The sequence below is a fragment of the Elgaria multicarinata genome, chromosome 4 (genome assembly GCF_023053635.1).
Source record: "Elgaria multicarinata webbii isolate HBS135686 ecotype San Diego chromosome 4, rElgMul1.1.pri, whole genome shotgun sequence".
Lineage (NCBI taxonomy): Eukaryota > Metazoa > Chordata > Lepidosauria > Squamata > Anguidae > Elgaria > Elgaria multicarinata.
In genome coordinates this window covers 103,092,770-103,120,501 of record NC_086174.1, presented here as the reverse complement: position 1 = coordinate 103,120,501, position 27,732 = coordinate 103,092,770, and the positions used below count along the sequence as shown (strand labels likewise).

At 40.7% G+C, this 27,732-nt stretch overlaps 1 protein-coding gene across 2 annotated transcripts in view; it reads right to left on the bottom strand.

The window, feature by feature from the left end:
- Positions 1 to 27,732, bottom strand: part of BACH2 (BTB domain and CNC homolog 2) — a 205,921-nt gene that overhangs the window by 90,463 nt on the left and 87,726 nt on the right. For both annotated transcript variants that reach the window (XM_063124873.1, XM_063124872.1), the window contains exon 2: positions 8,800 to 8,954. The gene's annotated coding sequence lies outside the window, so the exon portion shown is untranslated. The remainder of the gene's footprint in view (positions 1 to 8,799; positions 8,955 to 27,732) is intronic.

Genomic DNA, 27,732 nt, shown 5'->3' with positions numbered 1-27,732 from the left:
GGATTACTGCAATGCATTATACGTGGGGCTGCCTTTGAAAACTGTCCAGAAACTTCAACTGGTACAAAACAGGGCAGCACAGTTACTAACGGGGACTGGCCGACGAGACCACATCATGCCAGTCCTTTTCCAGCTTCATTGGCTGCCAGTCCAGGTCCGGGCCTGATTCAAAGTGCTGGTATTAACATTTAAAGCCCTAAATGGCTTGGGGCCAGGTTATCTGAAGGAACGCCTCCTCCCGTACGTACCTGCCCGGACCCTAAGGTCATCCTCAGGGGTCCTTCTCCGCAAGCCCCTGCCAAAGGAAGTGAGGCAGGTGGCTACTAGGAGGAGGGCCTTCTCTGCTGTGGCACCCCGGCTGTGCAATGAGCTCCCTAAGGAGGTTCACTTGGCACCTACATTACATGCTTTTAGACGCCAGGTGAAGACCTTTTTATTCTCCCAGCATTTTAACAGTCTATAAATAAATTTTAATTTGGTGTTTTAAATTTGTAATTTTGCGTTGCTGCTGTTTTTATCTGGTTGAGCTTTTATATTGTGTTTTATATTATGGTTTTATACTGTTGTTTTATACTTTGAATGTTTTTAATTTTTGTGAACCGCCCAGAGAGCTCCGGCTATTGGGCGGTATAGAAATCTAATAAATAAAAAAATAAAATCAATAGTCGGAGATAACAGGGGAATGAATTCCTGCTCCTTTCCCAAGCCCCCAGTAGACTCTTGGAGCAGGGCCCACAAAAGGAGCCAAAGTCTCTGTGGGTCATAGGTTCCCTTCCACTGCTCTACATGGTCACCCTAATGGTTGCATCCTGGCAGCACAAGGACTAGAATGTCATCAGATCTTATACCATGAGGATGACGCAAGTATCCACCTTCAGAAGCTCTGCCTTTTATCTTTTCTGCATCACTTCTGTCTCCTTCTTAGAATCTGCGGTTTCTACTTTGACTTCTCCTTACCCTCAACGCTTCACTCACTTGCTCAGATTTAATAGAATGGATAGAAACCGGAAGGAGAATCTCCTTCTCTTAGTCCTATTTTCCTTATCTTTAAAAGAAGAAAAACTGTCCCCTCCCCTCTCATAGAATATGAGGATGGATGAGGGGATTAACAACATGATTATTGTAAAAGCACTTAAAAACTAAAAGTGCTATATAATAGATTAACAACAGTAGCAGCAGCAACAACAACAAGAAGCAGCAGCTTTACTAAAGATTATTTCATGGTGCAGAAGTTCTAAATTCTTCTGACTTTTTAGTGTTTTAAAAAGTGTTATGAAAAATGGGCGCATACTGCTCAACCACAATGCCCTCAGATCAGGCACGAAATGACTGTACAGTTTGGGCAAGTACAGAGAGAAGTATTGAAACTTCAGTAAAATTAAAACTTATGTGGTGAGAAGAATTTTAGTTTCACTGGCTAAGGTTAGGGAAAGTAGATTTCACTAGTAATGTCTTTTAATTAATCTGTCACTGATGCCTTGAAATAAGTGACTGGCATTTAGCACATGAAACACTATTGGAAACTTACAGTCCATAAAAGATGGTGACTGAGGTGACTAGAGGGAAATGTTTGTTACCAGGGCACAATTGTCTGTCCCCAATTTCAGATCACAGGTGAAGGAGCATCTCTTCCACTTATTATTGGGTAGCAACGACACCATGCCCAAAAATGATGTCAAAATATACACTATGTATTTGTTGTTACAATTTAACCATGAATATATCCAAGAGCATGCCTCTGAATTTTGGTGTGATTCTCGGCTCCTTTCTCTCCATCCCACTAAACTCTCTTTGTGTGCCCCCCACTTCTCAATGCTGAAGCATAAAAATATACTTTCTACTTGTTTCCATCAACATTATAGCTATGAAATGAAGGTTTACCCATTTGGGCTGTAAGAGCAGCACAAGTTATGAGCTGCAAAAGCTACAGCAGCATCAGAGACAAACTATGGGGGGGGGGAAGAAAACGACTTAACATTAAAGTAACTTAAACAGCATTTTGCGCATATTGGTTAGAAGATGGACAAATTAATGGCAGTAAGGAAGGAAAGCTGGAATATTTCAAAGCATGTGACGCACACAGCAAAACGGCTCCCAAGTTCACTGAGGTTACAAATTGCATTTATCTTAATTTAGTGTCTGCATATTGAAGTTTCCAGCAAAGACATAAAAAAGGGAAATAGCAGTTTCTCACTATGATGCTGTCCTATTTCAAGTGTCAACAATTCCATTAGCTTTATTATCTTGCATGACAGTGATAGATGGTTGACCGTTCAGTACCTTCTGATAACATTATATGCAAAGTTATTAAACCCTCGCAGAATAATTCCCAGCATAAGTGTGCGACAATGCTGCCCTGATCCAGACTACCCATGTGTAAACAAAATGCTAATGGTGACCAGCTGTGCAAGAACATGGATAAGTGCTGGCATTCAAAAGCATACCGGGGGGGGGGGGGGAAGCAACACAGTGTAAATAGACTGCATGCTCACCTTTAGGAGCATCTGAATTACACCTGTGGCTTTGATCCCAGCAAGTAGAACATATGAAACTGTCTTTTATTAAGCGAGAGCCCTGGTCCATCTAGCCCAGTACTGTTGACATTGACTGGGAATGGCTCTCCAGGATTTCAGACAAGGCTTTTTTAACAACCATATCCAGAGATGCCAGAGGTTGAACCTGGGACCTTCTACATGCAAAGCATGTGCTGTACCAATAAGCTAGAGACCATCTTTGATAGCTGTGCCAGGGTAAGGTGGGTCAGTCCTTTGGGTTGGCACCATGCTGAATGTGTACTCTTACTCCTGGCCTAGGATATGGGATCTTGGTGAAGAGAGGGTCTCTTCTCAGAACTGGGGATGGATGGGTAAGTTCAGTGTATATCTTAATATAATTATATCCCACAATTTTTATTAGAATACCTCATGGATCTAGACGTCCTTTTTTCGACCAGAGAGAAACTTTGCCTCAGAATAGGAGACTGTATTTGTACTTTGGGACAATTACTATGGATTAGTCTTGCTTGTGAGAAGACTGCTGCTGAGGGGTCTTTAGTTCAAAGTTAGAAATATTGTTCTTGCTGCTCAGTCTGAACTGGTACTATTAGGCACCACTGATGTAAACTTTAGTGTAATTTTGAATGTATTGGTATTATGTTTTTTACTTGTCTGGTGATATGTTGCTTGTAGACAAATTTTGCTGTTTATTTTGAAATAGATAAAGGATTATTAGAAATGAGATCTTATCTTTTGCTTCAGAATATTTTCCTCTTCTCTCGTTTGGATTGGCATATTATATTGTTATTAATCTGGATTCTGTCAGTACTTTTATTACTAGGCTTTGGTATAATAACTGTTAATGGATTGTGTAGACTGTGTAATATGGAATGTGTTAATATAAGTTGTTTTGATGGAGTTATTAAATGGTTTATTTTCCTGATATTTCCTGAACTGAAGTGGTAATGAATTATCTTGGAAAGTTGCTGATAGATTTCATTATGTATTATGTTACTATTGTACGTTACTTTGACCACTCTGTATGTGGTTTACCAAGGAAAGCCAGCATACATGCTAATTATGGTTCTTGCTGCACCATTGCAAAAGAGGCTTCCCCCTTGCCATTCTCAATGGAGCATATGAAGCTCAGCTGGGCTACAAATAAAAGATCTTACAGGTTGAACAGTTTCATATGAGTGTAGAGAATTAAGATACTCTGATCCCAGACTTTTTTAGACCTTTAAAGGTTTGAATTGAGCCCAGAAATAACGAGGTAATCAGCGCAAAGAGTATAATACTGAACTTATTTTTAAAGCAGAAGGAAGACGTCCCTTGATATAGGATGCAAACATAAAATACACATTTTATGTGTATTATACACATAAAATATTTTGCTCATACATTTGCAAGTTTAATACCCTTGTTTAATACCCTGCGTGAACCCTATAAAATGTCCTCCTTGCCCTGATATTTGGAAGACTCCAACTGTGATATGCTTTAACGCCTCTCCCGACATGAACCTACCCGTACACTATGCTCAATATCTAAAGTCCTCCTCCAGGTGCCCACTCTGAGAGAAGCTCGGAGAATAGAAACAAGTGAGAGGGCCTTTTCAGTGATGGAACGATCTCCCCGACGAGGCTCGACTGGCACCAACATTATTATCTTTTCAGCACTAGGTCAAGACTTTTCTCTTCTCCTAGGCCTTCAACAGCATATGTTGAGTTTTTAATTGACACAGAGTAGATAGATATTGTATGTAATCTGTTTTTATGCTTTTTATGGTTTTAAATTTTGTATATTTGTTTTTAATGCTCTATGTTTTAATCGTTGTAAACTGCCCAGAAAGCTTCGGCTGTGGAGCAGTATATAAATGTAATAATATATATATATATATATATATATATATATATATATATATATAAAGACCCATCTCTTTACCAAGGCCTTCCCTGAGTGATTATACTACCCAGTTACTTATTATGGAGCTGTGAGTATTTGGTTTTCATGTTTTATACATGTTTTATATAAATGTTTTTTTTAATTATTATGATGTATTTAATATATATTATGATGTGTTTTAATGTATTTTAAAGAGATTTTTAAAATACAGTAAGTGGTATATAAATGTATTTTATAATAATAATATAAAATGATGACGATGTGTGAAGCTATCTTCAAGAAAGTGGTGGTTTAAACTCCTGCTGGGGACATGAGGAGTGTGAATGATAGATGTCCTTATAAAGAATATTTCACGTTCCAGTGCTTTGATCCAGTGCAATTTTCATTCTACAAATTCTTTCTGGGTTATCCTGATAGAATTATTTGAGCAGCTGCAAACAGTCACATGATACCCCCCCAAAGACTATGAATAGTGAGTAGGCAGCATAGTACTCAGCCTTGTCTAAAGTAGCAGGCATACACTAACATGGAAAGCTTCCATGTATTATAACAAGTATTGTAGCAGTTTCTCATGTACAAATGCTTTACAGTTCTGGGCTAATTTACATTTATAAAAAGACTGCAAGGCTAAGAGACTTGTCTAAGGCCACTCAACTATTTCCATGGCCAAGTGAGAATTTGAACCTTTAGGGTTGTTGTTGTTTTGGGGTTTTTTTTAACATGCAAACACTATTAACTATACCATTTTGGAATAATAACTAAAGCAGGATAACTAAGCTATATTATTCGTTACGGGGTTGTTGTTATATTCATTTTTTCAATGAATGTATACATTCCTCTGGATAAAGATTTAAATATTCTACTACATTAATGTCCATCTATGAATATCAGTGTGCCAGGGATGGTAAAAAAAATACTTCTAGGCAGAAGTTCCAGCTCAAATCCCTTCCTGAGAATTTGAATTTTAAAGACACATATACCCAAGTCTGCACACCGAATTTGCTGAAAGCATGAGGGTTATGGACCTCATAATGTACTGCTCACCTTTAGCTGACTCAGCTCCACATGGGTTCTACTATTCACAGGCCAGTGAGGACTGCTTCCCATGAAGAAATGTGTACTCAGCTACACATGCCCAAGTACAAACTCATGCACACTGCATCAGGTATGAAGGGTGCATAAATGTGTCAAGTATGGCTTCTTCTTTTTAGTTTATTAAACTAGATATAAGCAACTCAGGGGGTGGAGAGTGGCAGATTTAGGTCAACAGTCAGAATACTCTATAAAATCATATTTATCTACACTGAAAAAACAAAAACACACTCACTACAAAACAACAAAATACAGAGAAAGACTCATAATAAAAAACACCATCAAATCTGATATAGAAATTAAGAAATTACCACCATATTAATAACTACCTAAACACAAAGAGAATAAGCAGAAATACAACATGTTGCAAAAAATGAAAACGACTGAAGAGAGTATCTTGAAGAGGAAAAAGTAACCTTTCAATTATGCTGGATCATTCATGCTCAATGTTATGTTCTAGTAGGTATTTTGTGCCCATGGGACATGCACTCAAATACAAAATAACACATGAAACGCACACCTTATAGAGCTAGCAAGAAAGTTGTACTCTAAACCAGATTCCTTAAAGGACCTCTGGACTGAGGCTGTAGGATGTGATTACAATGAGTAGTCCTGCCAGAAGTTCAATCTTGCTATATGCTTCTTTTGCACAAATATAGCAAGGGGCGCTGAACGCAGAGAGAAAAGATTACCTACAAGAATCACAGTACCTATAAATGCAATAAGCAACAACTTAAAAACAACGGGCACTATCCCATGATGCCTGGATGCTAGCAGAACCTACCACTAGTGAAACGGGAACCTGGCAGTTCCTGAAGGAAGTGGAAAATCTTAAACCACCATTCATTCACATGTAGAACATGCATGAATTGGTCTATACAATCAATGTTACTGTCTCTTGCCTGACAGACTGAAGGGCAGGAGTGCTTTCTAGCAGGCGAAAGAACATGGAGCCCAAATACCAGCAGCCTTTATGCCCATCTCCAGATGCTTTGAGTTTTAGAGTTCTAGGTTTGTATAGATGGAGGACAGTGCTTTCACTGGCTGTTCAGGGCTGCCTTTCCCAACCTGGTGCCTTCCAGATGTGTTGGACTGCAATGCACATCATGCAGCTCAACACATCTGGAGGGAACCAGGTTCGGAAGACTGCTTTATTGTAAAGTTTACAGGATCCATTTGAATGAGGGAGAAACAGAGGGTTATTTTGCCTTTGTAGTAATCCATTTACTTTACAAAAGGGTACGTTTTAAACAGGTGCTACAGAAGTACATAACAATGTACACATATATGAACAATTTCAGAACAGCATCCCAAAATTCAAGCCAGCTCAGGGAGTTAAACAAGGACCACAGAACACGCTTTGCATTCAGAAGGTCCCAGGTTCAAACTGTGGCATCTCCAATTAAAAGGATGAGATAGCAGATGAAATGAAAGACATGACCTCCAGAAGTGCTGCTGCCAAAGTAGACAATACTGGGCTAGATGGACTGACCACCAGAATCAGTATTCTGCAGGTTCAGAGACAGTGGGAGTGTTCCAGGCTGGAACTTAAAGAACCTCAGGCAGTGGAGTTCGATGGCTCTGATGTCAATAGGGTGGTGAATCCGCTCCAGGTTTCGGTCAGACCCAGTCAGAACTCTAAAGGAGCCATCTTAAGGTGCCCCACTGACATCAGAGCCCTGAGGCTCCGCTGACCTCAACCTGTATAATTCTTTGATATAAAGAGACATGTTCTGTTCCTATTACTCTTCCTGCATGACCACCATCACTATCTATTTTTATTTTTAAAAAATGTACCCTCTGATTATTCTGGAACAGCAACTCCAAAGTGAGAAGAAAAGACAAACCATGTACTTGTAGAGGACAGTTGCAGGGAAGAGAGGGTGTCCGGAGGGAGGTTGCTGCACTCACCCACGTACCCCTTTCCCTCTCTTTCTATCCAGTTGGACCAGTTCAATGTTGAAAAACACACAGGATTGTGTTTTGGCCCTGATATCCAAGTTTGCCCATGGCACTCAAATATTATGTTTGGCCCTGACATCTAATACAAAGTATTTATCCATAAGAAGGGAAAGGAAAATAATAACATAGAATTACATAGAATGCCCACACACCCTAGGGTAGTGTGTGGGCATTCCCATGTGAACTGATGATTAAGTTCAAAAAACCCTGCGATGCCCCAGAAAAGTCTGGGTGAATGCAACAAGGCAGCCACAGTGGAAGCAGTGAGAGTATGAGCAACTGTCCTCTTTCTTTGATTTTGGCAAAACAGGCACCACTTGAAATGTGTCAACTTAAGCATGGTGTGCCTGTAAGGCACATACACATTTGACATCCAGCCCACTTGGGCATGGATTAAGATGACTTATTTTCTGCCTACTATGGAACTTCCTTCCCAGGGAAGTTAGACTGGCTCCCTCCTTGCTATACTTCCAGAGGCAGGCAAAAACCCTTTTGTTCTGGCAGGCCTTTGGCAAATAGTCTGGACCTCTGTTTATGCATTGGATTTCTTTTTCAAATTGTTATTTGTATTTTAAATATTTTAATATTGCAGCAGGCTGAATTATATTTTTAACTTTTGTATAGTTCTATCTATATGTTTTAATTGTGCATGTTTTAAAATTGTAAAACCACCTTGAGTCCCAGTATTGGAAAAAAGGCGGGATTCAAATAAATATGATGATGATGATGATGATGATGATGATGATGATATCTGTAAGGTAATAGCCAGAAATCTGTCATGTAGATGGCTCTGCAAATTTCATACTTTGGGAAGCTTCAAAAACCTTTAATTTGCAAAAAACCCCACCACCCTATCAATGGCTGGTGACTCCACTGCTGGCGATTGCAAGAGATACTGAACTGTGGGAAAGCATGGTTGTCTGAAGCAATCCCAATTTGTAGCTCATTGCTGAGAAAGTTTATAAAGTGATCTATCAGACACTATAAGCTTTCCATACCTAACTGTGTAATATTACCTTTCTAAAAAAAAAACACCTAGCATACTTTTGAGACAAATACTTAAGCTATTTATAAAGTACTTTGTGCCAAGCTCTGCTGTAGAAGAAAGAAGTACTTAGGTACCCCACAAAATGACAAAATTACATTCTGCGTTTAGTTTTTAAAGAGACAATAATAGTACTTCAAGATCAATTTATTCTCAGCCTAATGTTATCTGGTGAATTACAGCTTTTAGGATACTTTAACAAGCACTATATGGATTGACTGCTCCCCCACCAATCAGAAAGAAATATCCTCTTTTTACAGTCTTGTTTTTTTTAATGAAATAGGTAACAAAAGCAGGACTTACATGTAACTTTCCCAGGATCTGTGCTGGCTAATATTCTCACGAAACGGGGAAGTGGACGAATGGCGATATTAATAGGTTACGGCAATCCATTAAGATACGAACACCCAAAGATTCACAGGGCAAGCTTCTGGCAGCTCAGCCTCGCTGGTGGCAACCTAATATATAACAAAACATCAACACATGATTCAGAAAACAGCTTTGTATTGCCACTTGCTTCATTTTCCCTTGCCCCATGCAATATTAAAATCTCATTATGAATTAAAGCCTATACATTAGACTCTTGTTTTTCATTGACACTAGAAAAATGAGTCAAGCAACAGTGATTCATGGGATATTTTGATGATAGGTAAAGCCAGTCTTACAATAAACCCACAAAACTCCAAGCTTACATTATTTTAATTGGTTTGTCTATGTTGGTCATTTGTGGCATCCAAAAATGTTCCAGTAGGTTAGGTCTAGAAAATTTTAAATACTGCTCTGTACAGCCACAGAACAGGCCTGTTTAGACAACACACTATGCCATGGTTAGGCTGCTAACTCCTTTGCAGTAAATGGTTAGAAAGCATGTTTAAAGTGTGGTTATGTAGTCTCCATGATTAGGAATGGTTCACAGAACACGCTAAGCCATAATGTTTAGCTCAAAATGCTTAACCACCATGGCTTAGTGTGTTGTCTGAACAAGGTCAATCTCTGTGGGACTGCAGAGAGGCCTAACATCCGAAAAACTAACTTTGGTAGAACTTCCTTGCCTGATTGGTACTTGCCACAAGAATCTAGCAGTGTGGTTATTTGCAAACCTATCTAAAGTTTTAACAGAATTTTGCTCTTGTGGATTCACACAACTGTTTTCTCTCATGTCGCTGTGTCAGCATGTAGACCTGTAGAAGAACCAATCCATGCTGATATACTATAATGTAGTGCATTTTATTATCTAAACTTCAGCATCATTGACATGCTTTCATGTATGTACATTTCTAATTTCTCATCACTTGATGCTTACTGGGTGAATATGTGAACTGAGTCTATAGGAAAGCATTGCATCTGAAAGTTGACATGAAAGTTCTTTCTGTGATACTTCATTCACACATACAAACCATCACTTGGAGCTGCACTAATCAATATATACATTTGCACAAATCAGACCTCAGTTCCCTGTTTATAAAACAGATATAAGAGTGATGTATTAGATGACTACTGTGAACTTACATGAGAGGAGGAAAAACTGTTGTCCCACTTAGGGCCTTGCTAGACGAGGCCTTAGCGCGCTTTGTGGGCTGGTTTCCCTGCTGTGCGTCCAGATGACGCACAGGGGAATCCGGCGTGAGGCCGCGCTGAAGCCTCCCCTAACGCGCCATAAGCAAAGTTGCTTATGGCGCGCCTTTTTCGCAGCCCCGGACTCAGGCTGGAGCTGCGAAACGTCTAGCTACTTCCGTAGCTTTTTGCGGCTACTCGCTTACTCGCGAGTAGCTGCAGAAAGCCGCGGACTGGCCACAGCGCTGAGCGCTGTGCCCATCGGCCAGGGGAGATCCCAAGGGGGGGGAGAGGGGCAGGGTGAAGGCCGGACCCACCAGGAGAGAGGGGGGGGAGGCCAGACATCGACGATGGCAAGGGAGGGGGCAAAGATCGGGGATGGGGCTGCCGAGGGAGGGGGGGAGAAGATCGGGGACAGGATCGGGGATGGCGGATGCGGGGAGGACGAGCGAGCAGGCAGGGGCCTATGGGGAGGGATCAGCAGCGGGTGGGGGGGCTAAATTAAAACGTCAGCGCGCCGTCACCCTGCCTCCCTGCTGGCTTATACCGGCAGGTCTAGCAAAGCCCTTAGTCGAAATAATCAGGTCTGAGCTAAAATTACTTAGCATTTTTCAATACTACAGAAAATGCCTGTAAAAATTGCTTCTTGTCTAACCATTTCTCCCATTTCTTGAGAAAATGTTTGCCTGTTGATTTACATTACCCACTCTCACAGCTTAACTTGCCCCCTCCCCCAAATCTGTGCCTTCCAGAGGTGCTGGACTATAATTTCCATCATCCAGAGCCAGGATGGAAGGCACCAGGTTGAGGAAGTCTGATGCAGAGATTTCAAAGAGGCCCAATTTCCTTTTTCCAGTCAAATTAACTTCGAAGAAATTGCAATTGTTCCAGAATGTTGGGACAGTAGAAGACTGGGAGCATGTTGAGAGTCTAGGGAATATTAGTCAGAAGAAGTGGTGCTAAACTTGCAGCTTGGCTGTACCACTTCAGGTTTTACACAGGAGCTCATGGGACTGAATGCTCTTTCATAAAAAGTAAAAATCCATCCACACAGAAAACTATGGCCAAACTACATTTTATGCTTCTTGTGTAGTATATAGCTATGTGTTGTTGTTTTTGATAAACCTGTTACAGGCATATGGGGAGGGGGAGGGAGATTCTTACTTGAACTCAGTGTGCAGTGAACAAAGGCTCATCTATTCACTCCCCCATGCTTTCTGACTGAAAATTGCTCCTCTGGGAGCACTGAATTTTTTTTGTGGGGGATTCCCATACCATGCACTGTGATCAATAACACACACACAAACACACACGGCTGCAATTAAATCTACCAAAAAGCCAAGATGCAGCTACACCAGAGATTGGCATCCTGCTTCCCTCCAGATGTTTTGGATCACAGCTCCCATAAGCCATAGGCCAAACATCTGGAGGGCACCAGGTTACCTACCTCTCCACTATAGCAATAAGCTTAATGTGTGGTTTGGCCCCACAGATATGAGGAAGGAGGGTTCTACACTACCCTTCCCCATGACATGCTAGTTTCCTCATGTGCAGGAATGTCCACTTCCCTTTTTTCAAAACTCGAGCACAATATAATGTGACAAAGTCTGAAGTAGTACACCCAGATGCAGTTTTTTACCACCTCGGTGCAAACTAGGACTACAGTGTTCTTGGAAGGTGTGATTGATGCTCACTGCTGTAACAGCATGGGACTGCATCCCAAACATTGCATTCCCTTTCTGCAAATGCCTCGCTCTCTATTTCTCTCCCTGTGTTCCCTAGATATCCTTACACTACACTGGATGAGCCAAGCATATCAAGTTTAACACATGATCTATAAAATGAAAGCAGGAATTTCTCTGCTCAGGGGGTCACACTAGGGTAAGTTGAAACCTAACCTTGTCCTAATGCATTGCTAAACATCTGTGTCTAGTCCCAGTCCATTACATGTCTGTTTTATACCATCATTCTTATTCTGAAATGTAGAAATGACTATGTAGAAATGACTAACAGAAAACATTTCCTTACCCATACTAAAAACAAAGTGCATCAGCATCTACCCAAGTAGATACGAATTCCTTCCTTCTATTGGTTTTACGTGCCAAACTACACAATCACGATACAGAGGTAAGGTTTTCCCCAAGTCTCCAGAAAGTAATATACACATCAATCTATGTGCCCCACTCCAAATGCAGGAGTATGAATTAGTAGAGACGTAAGTAAAAATTATGTTCTGCCTTGAGAAAATTCCATCACAAGGTGGAGTCTATAGTGGGAGTCGGTTCATTTTTGGGAGGGGGGGACTCTGAAAGAATAAAGCTGATCACCTGAGCAACCTGTGTATAAACTGGTGGTGGGATATTATCTGGAATCAAAAGTTCTGCTAACCACCACATCTGAATGATAGGTCAGTAGAGTAATATTAACTGAGAAAGCACCTAAGTTAAAAATTTCGCCCATAATATTGATGCTTCGGTAAATAAATAAATAGAAGGTCCTGATATGTACACACAAGGCTGTGAGAGATGTGAGAGCCAGGTGGCAAACCTGCCAATGCAAGAGAAAGGTCATCCTACAAAAGCAAGCACAACGAGGAAACAGCTCTGTTGTTTTAATCTGCATACAACACTTCAAAAGAGTACATTGGTGAATTTCCCCACCAAGCAGCATCCATCTAAAGAACTTCTGAATCTAGATGTTCAACATAAAGTTGGCTTTGCTTAAAATCTTATACTTAAAATTTTATTGGAATGAAAGAGAATGCAATGACTATGTTCACACACCATGCAAACCCATGCTTAATGGTTGAGTGTAGGTTGTTGCTGAACCATCGGTTGTTTGTTGAAGCACAAAAACGGAAAGCAAAGAAGAATAGGCTCAGCTACACACTACACAATTAACATAACATGTAGTTGCTGACCCTTAAAATCAGCAGCTAGTGGCTTTTCTCTGAACTGGACTTGGATGAGCAGCATAGAAATACATATTCCACAATTTCTAACTAAAAATCCTCTCATATCAAATGTGCAAATTTCAAGATGAAAATCAGAATAGCAGAAAACACCTCAGTTCACTCCATTCATTTCGGTATTAAGTAGAATTTAAGTAAAGTTTTGGCACATTATAAATTTAGCCTCATTTTGAGAAATAACAGGCTTGGAAATTTTGAAGCTGACAAGCTCATTTTCCTGGACCAAGCTAAAAATGGAAGCAAACAAAAAAACTTTTGGCAACTTGATTCCTTTAAAATTAATAGCAGTCTAGCTGGATATTTAAATCCAGATTTCCAACCCCCTAAAAGGGGTTCACCTCCTTATTTTCAAAACCTACAATTACAATACATCCTGCAATATATTTCCTTACAGTTCCTGCCTAAATTTCCAGTGTTATGCATCTACAGGTTCCTCTGCCAAAAGCTGGATGGTTATTAAGCAATACACTTTTGAGAGGTACACAACACATCTGGAATTCCACTGGTAAGAAGAGTGGCTTTGGTGGGTATAGAAAAGCAGTGATGGGGAAGGGTTAAGCACACACACTGACAATTCTCCACTCTGAATCACTCCCTCTGTATACTAGAGAGAAGCTAGTCATTGGGCTTTTATTACACACATTTGCATGTAACACTTAGACCAGAGGTGCGCACATGGTAGATCTTCAGTTATTTTAGACTTCAACTCCCAGAATCCCTAGCTAGCATAGCCAATGGTCAGGAATGCTAAAGTTGAAATCCAAAACATCCAGAGATCTACTTTCTGGCCACCCAAGGCTTAGATACAAAACATCTACATTCTGTCCCCCACAATATGCTTAGACACTAAAAGTAGACAAAACATGATTTGTAAGCAGAGTATTATATAAACCTTCTCTTTAAATTTATTCATAGAGAATTCTCACACAGGCTCTATAACAAAAAGTACAGTAACTTTTTAGCAACAGAATTTGTTTCAGTAGAATTCGGTTAAGGTGCCGATAGTTTTTACTGTAAATCAGTTTTATGATAATAGTTTTGTGTCTGGATTAAAGTTGCTTGGTACAGAATTTGCTTGTTTAATGACACTTGACAAAGGAGCAGCAAGCTGTGTTGCAAGTAAAAACAGGAAAAAATAACTTGTTTGCTCTTAACAGCGTTCATCATCCATGGATGTCAAAGGCCTTCAAAACGCAGATGTTAGCACAGCTATGCTGTTGTCCAAGTCAACTGCTGGAACCATGCCATTTAAACACTCCTTTACTTGGAAATGTTATCCAACAACTGCTTTGAATTTTAAGTTAATGGAAATGGCTTAGTCATTTACATTCTATCTAGACGAAAACACCTGCAATTTTAGGTTAAATGGAACAAAGAGAACGTTTAAAGTGTAGGTGCCTATATAGCCATGGAATGTAATTGAAAATCTAATAATGTGTGTGAAAATCCCTTTAAGACTAAAAATGCCTTCCTCAATTCATAAAAGTTGCAGTCAGACGTGGGGGAAAACATATTAGGTGTTAAGTAATTTTTAATGGTAACAATCCCAATGTACACACAACAAGTTTTACTGCTATCCTACATCCCTAATTATTTTCTTAGGTACATTTGGAGGGATAAGGCAGATCAGCATTCCCCAGTGGGGTACCCTTCAGATATTTAGAGTACAATGCCCAGCATTCCTGATCATTGGCCATACTGGTTGAGGGACATGGGAGTTGGTCTAAAACCTCTGGAGGGCACCATGTTGGGGAACAATGCTAAAGAGGAATGGGTTACCATGTTGTTACATGCACACTATAGTAAATTACATTTTGGTAAATAGTATCTACATTCATTCAATGGCCAGGTCTGCATGTAACAGTAAACTATGGTTTAGCGTTATGTGCATGAGTGTTAGGGTTCCTATGCTCCACCCTCCTCTCTCCTCCTTCAGTGCAGCTTTGATGGAAACAAATAGGAAGCTTTTGCATCTGTTTTCAACTACCCATGGTGGAAAAAATGTCATTACTCTTAACAAGCCAACTTTAAGCTGTGGCTTATCTTCCTAGCTTGTTTAAACGATGGATAAAACTAATCACAGTTCTTGGTTTGGACAAAACAAGTAACTGGGATTAGTTGGCACAGCCTTGCCTAGTTTCTGCAGAAAAGCCTGCCCAAGTTGTATGACCTGACAGCGTCATAATCCAGCAGGGTCTTGGCTCAACACACAGCTGTAGCTTGTAGAAATTCAGCTATACTCCTTTCTCTACCTCCCTCTAAACTTCCCTGTTCCCATGTATAGTGCTTCCTATTTAATAATTTCCAAAATGCAGCCCTTCCCTACAGTTCTGGGATCATCCATTCTAAATTGCTAATTATGTTTGTATCATAGCTTAGTTTACTTTGTCTGACTTCTATAAGGAAGCAGAATTCATTACTATGGTATTTAATCAAAGCCAGGGGAAAACACAGCGAGAGAACAGAACCCAATTCTTGAATTCCAGTATCAGAACACACATGTGTATTTCACTTTTTTAAAAATCCACACTGCCCTGTTTATTGTCCTTTCACACACTTTACTTAAACGAACGACGGTGCCTCTCCAAATACCTTATGGAATGTTCTGGTTTTCCCCTCCCCTTTTCAATAACAAACAACTATTACATAATGATGAGCTTCCCCAAGAAAAGAATCTCAGGGGATAAGAACTACTGATGTCAAATTCCTTACTAATGGGTCTAACACATTTTACAAAATACCATCTTGAACTTGTCTATATTGCAGTTTACTGCATCACAGACTTGCACAACACAAATTTAAAGGCTTGAGTCACATGATCAGCCTCCTCTAACTGTTGATAAATTATATGGAAATTCTAATTGAGAATTGAAGTTACTGTCCAAAATTAGTTATCCTTAGGTCAACTGAACCTCAACTGAAAATGCACATTTCCCCCATAGACTAAAGTATGAAAATGCACATTTGGGGGTCTTTGCAAAATTTTGCATGTGTGAAATTTGAGCAAATTTGGAAACAAATTTCAACAATGGGTAGACAACAGAACAAAAAGCACCTAGCAGACTGCGAAACAAAAATGGAATAGATTTAAGACAACCCCAGTTCTACCTCAAACTAGGCAGAAGACAGGCCTGGCTCATCTCTGTGAGCCACTACTTGTGCAAAAGGTGGAAGGGGCAGAATAGGAAAAGAGAAAGCGAAAGCAGACAGTTCAGATAAAGCAACTGTGGTGGTCAAAACAGTAGTCTAATTGGGATGGTTAATACAATATTCTCCCTATCAAAACAGCCCACCATGGCTTTTTTAAGCCATGGTCAGCTGCAGTGCATGCCAGGTGGGATGTGAATATTTAAACCTGGTCGCAGGTTGTTGTGCCATGCAAACCTGGGCAGCAGGGGTTAAGTTTAACCCTAACTTAACCCCTGCTGCCCAGGTTTGCAAGTCACAGCAAGCCACAGATGGGCACTGAATATTTGAAATGGCTGTCTGCACACACCACAGTCCACCGTGGCTTAAAAAAAAGCCGTGGTGGGCTATTCGATCATGTGAAACAGCCCATTCTGTTGGGTGTTTGTGGTAACATTTGCCTCTCTCCAAAGCTGTGCAAATACTCTTTCTACTGGTAAATATTGGGATTGTGAAATGGCTTCCATACAGATGAAGCCAACCTCCTAAATGAAATCCTCAGCACACCTCACAGTAGTATAGTCAAGTGCTTATGCTCTATTCCTTAAAGTACTTTGTTGGTTCATGCTTGTGCTAATGGGAGTATCTTAAGAACTGGACTTGAAGCTGCTGAATTCAATACCATGAATTCAACAGAGCACATATTTAAAAGCAACAACAAAAAATCGTATTACCTCAAATGTAGTAACATCCTGTCTTTGCTAATACTCCCAACAAGTTCCATCAAATGCCGTAACCGAATCAGACAGCACTACAGGCAGTGAAATCATTCACTAGGAATTTGTTCTCCAATCCAAAAATTAGATGTGCCAGACAGTTACAACTTAGTTGTTTCTATGTCAGCGGTGGACTGAATGAATTCTACCAAGAGGAATCTACATGACTACCAAAGTCCACTGTGTTTTTAGAATATGAAAGAATTAATAATAAATAAAACATATAGTCTATAGTTCACTTTGTTTTTCAACGTTTTGTTTCGGCGAAGTATTTTGCATCTCAGCTTCTGAGTCACCAATTTAACATACACCCTGACCAGAATGATTAAGAATGGGAAGTGATTAAATTCCGCACTTTGACTCAGATGTTTCTTTTTCACTGTAATACATGAAAATACAAATTTGATTTTTTCCAGTTAAAGGAGTAAAGGGAAAGATGCATCCTTCATCTACTTTATGATGGTTCTATAGGTTAAACCAGTTTTACTACACAAATCTGAAGCAATCCTTTGGTCAAGCTTTCCTGCTTGAGCAGTGATGTACAACACAAATCTGACTTTAACGCTCATATAAAAGCGATTCCTAAAAAGAATATACTAGCACGAAACTGAAATTCGGAAGCTGCCATAGCATTGAGCATTTGAGTCATCAATTACTTTCCCCCACTAATAATTAAACACTGAACCAGTCAGAATGATTATTTTGGAGTCAATTTGGGGGTTTGTTTACTTCTTTTTTCTGCTTTTGTTGTTACTGTTTTTAAAACCTATGTATAAACAAGGCATATAATTTTGCACATATGCCCACGTTTGGAGAGAAGAAAACTCATAGTTAGATTTTGCTTATGCTGTTCTAAAATATTGTGAATCATATTCTAAAATGTAGGAGAAAGAGAAAGAAAGAATTATGCTAAGATGACTGAGGCTAGTTCTAGAAAATGATGACAAAAGTAAGGCTGACTTTCTACGGCAAAATAGCCCAAAAAGAAGGGGGGAGGGAAGAGTTGTTACCATTTTCCTTCATGAGTTTCCTTCAAAGCAGACTTCATAGCAATAAGATTAACATTTAGAATCTAAACTCCACATTGAAAACTGTAAGGTGAAAATTCAGAGATATTTTCACACACACAATGTTAACAGAAGCTTGTGAACTGTACCTTCTAAAAAAAGAAAGTAATTCAGTTTAAAATGTCATTCATGATAGAAAATGCTAGGGAAAATGTGCTAATGTAATGAGATCACAGAGCTCTCAATTCACTGATCACCATATGAAACTTAAGACGGCGCATGCAGATCTGCTTCTGTACAAAATTTGGATATAGGGTTATCAATGTTGAGAAGCACAGTAATGTTGGACAACCTTCCCTAAAAGGACAGCTTGTCTACATTTATTGTCCCTAGCAATGTACAGCTGCAGGAGGGGTTTGGCTGCTTTCTAGAGCACATTCTCAATACACAGTGAGGGAAGCCCGATAAATCTAACCAAGTGTCCCATGTGTTCATTCTAGACCATGTCCAAGAATAATCTGCATTACGCAGGGTTTCTATGAAGTTCCACTGCAGGCACATCAATATGGAATTGTTCCCTGAAGTCAGAATACTTGAAAACCACTGCATTAGATGTATGACTGATCACAACCCAGTAAAAATAACTGAATGCACAACCCTATGTTCTAGATGTCAGCTTTTTACCAACATATTTTTGTTCATAAAGCCTAATCTGGAGGGCAATATGCATGCAGAAACCCTTTCAAAAGCAGATCCATTCACTGGATCAGGGTTCGTTCATGTCATTATCAAGTAGAAGTGATGCTCTGAAGAAAAAGTGTCTGAGTAAGAACAGATGGACTAGAATGCACTAAGACAGTGGTTCCCAAACTTTTTCAGGTCACCGCCCCCTTGGTTCCACAAACTCATGCCCAGTGCCCCCTGCGTGCAGCCCCTTTAAATGGGAAGCACTCGCCGCAGACTTGCCAAGAGAGGGAGGGAAAAGAGAGCAAACGACTCTGTTTTGCAGCCGGCGTGGCGGGGCACACCAAGCAGAATATGTCTCTTCATTAGTGTTTTGGTGCTTTTGAAACATTTCAATTCACCGTTAAAAGGACTCTTCTTAAACAGTATTAATACCTGTGTGGATTCTTCCCCTATATGGCTTGGGACCAAACTACCTTCTCCCATAAAAATGTCCCTCGGTCTTAAGACCTTCTGGAGAGGTGCTTCTTGGAAAAGACCACTTAAAGCCCCCCCTGCCGCCCCTTTGCCTCTTAGCGCCCCCTGCCACCCCATTGCCTCTTAACGCCCCCCTATGCAATCCCACCACCCCCAAGGGGGCAATACCGCCCACTTTGGGAACCACTGCACTAGGAGAAAGGATCCTAAAAATGCTTTGCAGGAACATACCATGCAAGTAAAATGACCTGGTGCAAAAGGACCAAGGGGAAAAAATGTAACAAGCTGGAAGGATGGTTGTGATGGGGGAAGAGAAGTTTTCATTTTCTACCCCCACCATGTTTTTTTGTTTTTTAACATATTTTTATTATGTTTTCCTTAATGCAAAGGAAACAACTTCTTGGCAGGCATCTACATGTCTTTCAGGTATCTAATCTAACTAATTAACTGTGGTGATAAAATGAGTGGATTGAAAGGAATGGATTAATATTGTCTGCAATTAATTCTAAATTATAACTATGAGATGAAGAATAAAACTTTAGGCACTTGATACAAAACTCTAAACTTGCCAAAATTGGCACCTGTGGGTGGTATCCAATTAACTCCTTCCAACAGAATGGCTTTTGTCAGTGGAACAAATGTATGCTGACTCTTACAGTAGGATGTGGTGCCTTCTTTGTAAAAGGTGAGTGCCCTGCCCTGTGCACATCCAAGAAGTGAAGAAAGGTCTCCAGCTGTGTAGAACTATATGGGAAGAACACTGGTAGCAAAATGTCCTGGTTTATATGGAAATGAGAAATAACTTTGGGCAAGAAAGCCACATCCAGCTGAATGTCCACTTTGTCCCCATGGAACTTTCAGGTATAGTTGGTTTATGTGTAGTGCACAAACTTCATAAGACCATGTTGCTGACATGGCCAGCAATAAAGCAACCTGCAGCATCAGTAACCTGAGACTTCAGCATCAGTAACCTGAGACTGCAGGTGGCAAATGGTTCAAATGGTTGTGAGATGAATACCTTCAGGACTACAGAGACACTTCAAGTCAGGATAGGTGGCTTCTGTGTCAGATACAAACAGACACAACACTGTTAGGGGTACAGCTAGTTGACCCTGCTGCCAAGTAAACGTTTGTGAAATAAACTAACAGTCCATCAGTCTAGACAAAATTGCTGGACCAAAATTGTGAAATACAGCATAGGATAAAAAAAGAAACTGAGACTATTTTGCTACATAAGATTGTTGTCTCAAGCATTTCCTTGTGGCCTTGATCACTCGGAGGATTGTCTGAGGTAGATGTGTATCAGGTATATTCACCGGACTGTATGGCAGAGCATTTGTAGGTCTGGGTGTCACACATGTACTCATATTTGGAAGAGGAGGTCTGATATCATGCACTTAGTCCTGATGGCTAAATGAAACCTCCAGTATCAAAGGCAGTAAAGCCTGTATACACCAGTTGCTGGGAAACACAGGTGGGAGGGTGCTGTTGCACCATGTCCTGCTTGTGGTTCCCTGGTCAAGAGGTGGTTGGCCACTGTCTGAAAAGAGTGCTGGACTAGATGGACCCTTGATCTGATCCAGCATGGCTCTTCTGTTCTTATCAAAAGTACACAAATATATGTTCTGTGGGACATGCAGAGAAGGAATGTGAGGTCTGTGTACTGGGCCATTCTCTATGCCATGAGTGAGAAAGGATTGCTATCCCGCCAATCCCATTCTCCTCATTGTCTTCATCTTTTGCACTGTGTTGAGAGTGCCTGTTTTGGCACGAAAAAAGGCCTTCCCAATCGAAGAGAAGGTCTTCTGTGAGTCTTGGCTTCCTATGTAAGGCCTACAGACCCAAGCCAGGCACTTGTGTAAATTGTGGTCCTCCAGATGGAGGGCCACATGTTACCCACACCTACCTTAGACCCATAGTGGCAGGAGGAGTTGATCTGTTATTTTGCATGGCACAAAGTTTCAGTGTAGAATAGTTTGGCCAGGTGTCTTTTTTCATCTGCAGATGTTTGAATGAAACAGCTGCCTTTTCCCACAGGAAATGCTGCTACTTGGATATACAAGCCTGAAAGTTCATAATCCAGGGTGAAAGGGCCACCGTGGAATAGAATTTGTGTCCCATGGCATCCAACCTTCATCCTTCCCTGTCAGGGGCACTTTTTGGCAAACCATGTCTTGCACTGCCTCAACAATGACAGGATATGGGGCTGGATGGTGAGACTATAATTTGCAGTCCTCATCCTGAACCCCATAGGGGTCCTCCAAATATTTTGAGATTGGAATTGATGTGGGTTTCTTCCAGGAGACCTTGGATCCTTGAAAAAGGGCTGGGAGCATGGGAATAACTACCATTGTGCATGACTCAGAATGGACAAGCTGTAACACTGGATAAGTAACGGAGGTTGACAAAATTCCAGGCCATGTGAGGAAATGCTTTATACAGGGCAAATTGCCCTTGCTGGAAGAGAAAGGGGCTTGCCCTCCCATTACGGCATCAATTGAAGACATAGAAGCAACTACTAAAGAAATGGAGTTATAATCCAATTGGTACCTTTCCAAGTTGGGACAAATAATCTCCTTCAGACAATTTCAGCAGAGCTACTGCAGTAGAGAGATCAGAGTCCTTAGATGCCACAGTAATAATGAACAATGACTGCATGGCAGGTATCAGAGTGTCGGTATCAACCCGCTTGAAGTTGTTATGGAACCAAGGGCTGGCACTGCACTGTTGCTGCTGTATCAGTGTGAGTAGCACAGACGGTGCTGAGATGACAGATTGAGTGGAGAGGTTTGGCCTTGTAAGAGCTGGCATTGAGACTGGTATCAATATCTCCAGAATCAACAGATACTGGTATTGACAGTATCAGTTCTGGTATTGACAGTATCAGTTCTGCAGCACAGATATGTGTTAGTACAATGTATTAGTCATTATTGAAGATGTTGTTCCTGTAGAGGAGACCTGATATGAAGCCGTGGATACAGGGGCCACCTTTATTGAAGATGCTATGAGCACTGGCTAGAGAGATAGAGAAAGTTTCTGTATATAGCTGGGGGTGGGTGGGGTGGATATAATGTCGGTGTGGTATTGATACCGTGGTGGTGGCCCAGTGCTGGCAAATACGGTCTAGTCTAGGCAAGTGTGAAATGCAGTCCCACACATTTGCTGACTAAGGGTCATAGTACCAAGGCTCTTCGTAGATGAAGTAATGAGAAGCTACCCATTCCCATCTCCTCAGCAATCTACAACACCACAAGAAGGAAAGGGATCTAGATTAATCAGTGGCATGGTGGATTCCTCCAGAATGAACCCCAGCACACTGCTTTGAGTACAAGTAGTCAGAGAACTGAGAACAGTGTGAGTCTAGCAATCCTCTGCGGCAGTCAGGGGAATCAGCAACACAACCATTTCCTATGATGCAGAAGTAGACTGTTCCCAAAGAGGTACAGGCTTGATGGACCTTATTTTATCCTCTAGTGTAGAACTATGACCTACAGATCATCCGAAGAGGGGAGATTGAACACACACCTCAATTAATCCAGCACTGGAATCAGAGACCGGAACAGCAGCAACAAAAACACATAAAGGTATACCATTACTATCTGCAGCTAATGCACCAAAATATAACAACTATTCTCATGGTCTAGAAACTATGCTAGATCTTCATGTTTTAAAAAGAAGCGTTCAATGGGATATGTACTTGAATGTGCATCTCCATTCACCTCCTGGCACTATTAGTCACATTTTATCCTGCAAGTAGAGCTGCATCAAGGCAAAAATCTAAAAGTTATGACTTAAAAAAGCAACAACTCATGATCAGAAATGTTTGTGAGTGAATAGAAAAAACAAAGACTACTCTATCTAAAAGAAGCAGAGCCAAGGGCTGTTGGAACGGAAATCTATAATTCTCCAACTTGGCTCAGAATTACAGTTCCTTTTTGCAACACATTAAATGAACAACAAAATGGGACCTGCACAGGAATGCAAAGAAAACCATATCCAAGAAAAAAGAAATTATATTAATTCAAAGGTGCCCTTGTGTCTCACATCTGGTATTGTGAGCGAGGCATAATAAAGGACATATGCACATGTATGTCTGATTTTAAATTGTCCTTTGCATAGCAATGGTTTTGCTAAGCAGAAAACTCACAAAAGTTACCAATTTATTTTTTTTATTATTGAATACTGGAAGTGCTGAAGACGATTGCATAGAAATTTCTAACCACAGCAAACTTTCCCATTAGAAAAAAAAATAATGCTGTACAAATGTCTCAAGAAACATTTTTTCTTGAGATGTCTCAAGATGTCTTAAACAAGAAACAAGTAAAAAAGAAAGTCTCTTTTTTGAATTTATTTAACTGTAAGTATTCTGACAAATGCTCACTAGTTTAGAATAAGGTACAAGAGACATATAATGTTTTATACAGTAATAAAACAAAAGCTTGCTCATCACATGATATTCTCTCTCTTCTTGTTTTATCCTCACAACAACCCTATGAGGTAGATAAGGCTGAGAGATAGCAAATGGCACGATAGTTATCAGCAAATGGTAATTCAAACCCAACTCACCCTAGTATATGAGTCCATTAGTACCCACATCCTTGTTCTTTTAAAGAAAAGACATGAGGCTGGTATATGCACTTGTTTTTAGATAAGTCTACAACTTATCGATCGGGAAAGCTGATGTATCACAGGAGCTGTATGTGGTGACTTATTTTGTCACAGTTGACGAGAAGTGTCACTCTCTGTGCAAATTTTCCACCAAACTGGCATAAAAACTTGCCACACATCAGCCACCAACAGTACTGAGGCAGCCTGCAGTGGAATCTCCACTCTAGATGGAAGAAGCACGTAAAGAAAGTGCTGTGAATTATGATGATGGCAAGGACATGTCATCAAGTGTTGGGTGTTCTGAGTGGCCTCCTCCACATGCTGAACAGAACGTGCAGACTGCCTCTACGCTCAGGAAGATCACAAGGAGTGTTACAGTGTGATGAAAACACTTTGATTTTATTGTCTACTGCCCCACACCCAAAATGACAGTGACAACTGATGCTAGATCAGAAGTTTAGGGGACCAGCTAAATGATGCTTATTTGGGGGTGGGATATTATATAGGATACATGACCTATATAAATCATGCAGGGTTGGCCCTACCAGGAAGCAGGAGGGTACGGATGCAAGCAGGCAGCGAAATATGGGAAGAGCAGTGCTCTCCCCCTCCAAAAGATCTGCCACTTATTTGTCCTGCCTGCCACCTCCATGGTGGGCTGGCGGATCACTTCCTGCATGCCTCCCACCCTGCTTGGACAGCCAATCCAACTGGTCCCAGCCAGAATACTTTTCTTGGTGCATGTATGCACTCCCACCTTACAGACACACTGCCCATAAGGTGTCTCGACCTTCAGGAGCTAGGTCCCAGAACTTCCATACCTCGTGCAGGCACTTCATGGCTCCTGAAGGTGGAAACACTTTACAGGCAGCACACTGGCAAGGAGAGCATGTGTATGTGCACCAAGAATAGTAAGCTCGTGGACGGGCAGTTCAGGGGGGCAGTGGCGGGTCCCCACTTCAGACAGCGACCTGCCTTGGGCCTGACATCATGTCCTTCAGATCATGCTCATGCTCATGCTCATCCCCTGGCCATACATAATGGTAACTACAAGATCAGGCCAGATTCTACATAATAAACAATTAACTGCTGGCCAGGGTGGGGCAGGATGTTCCCAGAGGAAAACAAGGATCTGTTCCTGTCTCCTCAAGGACTCTTTTCAGCAGTTTTAGTTGCCCATCACAGAACTGTGAAATCAAATTAGATTCTCTAGAAGGTTTGCTACCTGTGGCTGCACAATATAGTATTATTTTAATGGTATATGCAAAACATTTTATGCACACTGATTAAAAATGTATGGATGCCTGAAAATGCATGTTTACAAATGCACATATTACACCAGGAGAAGTATCCTGAAACTAAGGTTAGCTGCTGCTTGCTCCTGCATGCACTTGAAGCGATGAACACACTATTGCCGATAGCTGCACAACACACAAAATTAGCCCAGGAATCTTGGGTGAAAGGAAGAATAGGAAACCAACTTCTATTCTCTTTCCCATCTTATTCAAGAATTCCCCCATCATCAAAGGAAGAAAGCAACAACATGTTGCTGTAATTTGATTTATTTCAAAATGTTCGATTCAGCTGTCAAAAAGCCTTGCATGCCGCACACACAGCCTTCCCAACAACAACAAATTAAGATATGTTGCAAGACATTTCCTTCTGGGGAGAAGGAGGAGTGAGGGAAGGGGACTTCACAGTGACAGTTTGTGGTTCCTGCTGTGTCAATTGGGGGGAAAAAATAAGTCAGGGAAATACAGGATATAATGTGTTTACATTTGTCAAGACAAGTTTCCTGGAGACAGTGAGGTTTACTGCTGCTGAGCTGTCAGTTGTACTATTAAACTGCTGCCTCATTCAATTGCGAGGTCACTGGCTGACCTACATTTCTGTGAGTACGATTCATTTGCAAGTTCTTTAAACACCCTCTCTTTTAAAGGGCCACTTGGTAGCACACAAACTCTTTCAAATCACATGAAGATCTTGCTGATCCTGCACTGTGGTGTGGTTTAGCTTTCTCATTTTTTCTGCTAACTTTTTAATGATTTGCAAAATGTACATGAAATCACAGTTTCTAGGTTCGCCATTTCACAGACCTTTAATAGCATTGCTATCACGAATGTTGTACGTATGAAAAAATGCTCGTTTCCTCGGATACTCCAGAGTCAAAATGAAGTTGTAACAGTATCTTCCCCCAACCCCAACCCCCAATACTCCAAAAGCATTCTGGGAGCAGGCAGAAAGAAAAGTGAGTGACTCATATGTCTGGGGTGCACAGTTAACAAATAGAAGTGTGCTGATTGAATACTTGTCCGCTTATGTCACACTGAACACTTTCACCAGGATTCATAGAGAATGTTAGGTTGTACCCCAAACCTCCCCATTTGCTTTTTTCTCACCAACACTTTGCTGTGCTTTTTCAGGAGTTGCTTCCAAAATTCTCAGAAGTGAAGGACGATACTTGCAGGGTGGCAAAGGCACCACCCTTGGGATTGCAAGGGATTCAGAAACTTTGTGTGCCTGGTTTTGGGGTGGGGGGTGGGGATAGGGAGAGAAAATGGTCTGCAAATGAAAATATTTTACTGAGAACAGATTTAAATATTTATGAGAGTCCATGGCACAGCTTTCCTCACAACTCAGAACATGCAGGAAGCACCTCCACAAACTATCTCTGCATGTGGAAAACTAGAAGACTTCTCATTGACATCTAAGCTCTTCACAAGCAGGAAGAGGCTGACATGGGGTCACCGGCAAAGGATTTTTCTGCAACTGATCTAATCTCTTATTTCAAGACATCTATCCCACAGAATGCAGTTCTACAGAACCTGCTCTCTTTTTTGGATATCCCAACTGCAAACGTGACATTTAAATCTGGCAATCCTACTTCCCACAGTTTTGTGTAGAATAAATATCCGTAGATGAAGTATACATAAAAAAAAGTTTCCGGCCAAGAATTATTTTCATGAATGTGGTAGGTTTTCATGATTTCCGCAGTAATTTTTACTCCCACACTAATATTTACATATACCATAAGCTGTAATTATCCAAGCTCTTGGGCTGCTGGAACAGGTGCCTTTTCAGTGCAGGTTTACCAGGGCAAATACTTCACGGAGACTGAAGACTTACAGCCTGATGTGTAAAGCTAAGGGCTAAGCTAGACGTGATGTTAATAGCATAAATGCAATTGATGTGCACATTTTTTAAAAAAATGTAAATAGCAGCTGTGGAAAAGCCCAAGCAACAACAGGGTTGCAAGGGTTGAGGAGAGAGTTCTTAACACTCCTGTTGTGGTTCTGATGCAAATATCAGCTGCAATAGAAGAGGGGGTTTCATCAGGAAGGAACCCAGCTAAAAAGGACTGCTACATGGCAAAGTCATAACTTCATAACAACTAACAATGCTGTACAAGCACCACACAATAATAATAATTTCAATAAACAATAAACCATGTAACACGAGGATGTAAAATTCTGGCAGGAATGGACTATATGGACAGACACAATACAGCTGCAAAAATAATTCACCAACTGGCCATCAAATTCAATCTTATCAAACAACCTACACCATACTCACCCGAAACAATCTTGGAAAATGCAGATCATAAAATATACTGGGACAGAACAATTCATACTGACAAAACAATACCTTGCAACCGACCAGACATAACGGTCATAGACAAAAAAGAAAAACACACATACCTCATCGACACAGCAATACCGAATGACAAAAATGGCAACAGGAAAAGGTCACAAATATTCTGTTAGTCACCAGCATCACATCAAAAAACTATACAGAAAGCCTTCAGAAACTGGGCTTACCAAAATACATCCACACCAACATCCAGAAAGCAGTCATAATTAAAACATGCTCAATTGTCAGGAAATTCCTGAATCTGTAAAAGACAGCATGACTAGGCAATGCCCGTCATGTTCGTCTAGAAAAACCGCCATGAGCGAGAAAGATTAATAATAATAATAATAATAATAATAATAATAATAATAATAATTTTATTTCTTATCCACCTCTCCCTCTG